Source organism: Sprattus sprattus (genome assembly GCF_963457725.1).
Source record: "Sprattus sprattus genome assembly, chromosome: 5".
Taxonomy (NCBI): Eukaryota; Metazoa; Chordata; class Actinopteri; order Clupeiformes; family Clupeidae; genus Sprattus; species Sprattus sprattus.
In genome coordinates, this window is record NC_137924.1 from 4,742,346 (window position 1) to 4,743,356 (window position 1,011).

Sequence of the window (1,011 nt, forward strand, 5' to 3'; positions counted from 1 at the left end):
ACAATAATCACAATAAATACAAGCACAAAAACAAAAACAATACACATAGGGAGAACATGTACACAGGGGGTGGAGTGTTTACAGGTACAGGATAGGTCTGGCCCCATATAACATTGTGCATAATTTGTGACAGAGTTGCAAGTAGTGGAAAGTAGTGCAAGAGTGTTAATGTGCATGTGTGGATAGTGCAAAGAGTCCTGTGTGTGTGAGGATAGTGCAAAGTGATATAAATAGTCAAATAAAGTAAAGACAATCCAAGGGGCTAGTGTAGCCAGTAAAAAAGGATGGGCAGTGGGATGGAATGAAGTGAATAAAGTGAGATGAGAAGAGGAGGAGGGCAGACTGAGGTAGACTCATGCAGAAAAGTCCATCTCCCTCCACCTCCCCTTCTGCGTGGCGTTGTAAAGCTGAATTGCCCTGGGGACAAAGTACTTCCTCAGCCTGTCTGATGAGCATAACAGACAGGAGTCTGCCACTGAAGATGCTCCTCTGTCCATTAAAAGTACTGTACAGTGGGGTGGTGGTCATTGTCCAAGATGGTCAGCAGCCTACTCAGGGTCCTTCTCTCCACCACTGATGTGAGGCAGTCCAGCTCATAGCCAACAACAACCCCTGCCTTTCTCACCAGCCTGTCAAGTCACCCTGCATCTTCTTTATGCTGCCTCCCCAACACACCACAGCATAGAACAGTGTGTGTGTATGTGTGTGTGTGAGATAGTGTGTGTGTGTGTGTGTGTGTGTGTGTGTGTGTGTGTGTGTGTGTGTGTGTGACAGAGCCTGTAATGATAGAGATAAACCCAATCCCTTGTATGCATCCTGTCTATGTTGACCATCATTAACTCTCCCTTATGTCACCCTTCAATCCAAAATGGAGCCTTTTTAGTTCAGGTCAGATGATGAGGCTTTTAGTGGAATCTTCATTTGGAATCTTAGTTTGAAACTGAGTGTAAATTCCTCTATTGATAGTTTTCAGTCACGTGAGTACAATGGGTAGCTTGCGGGCAAAAAGAT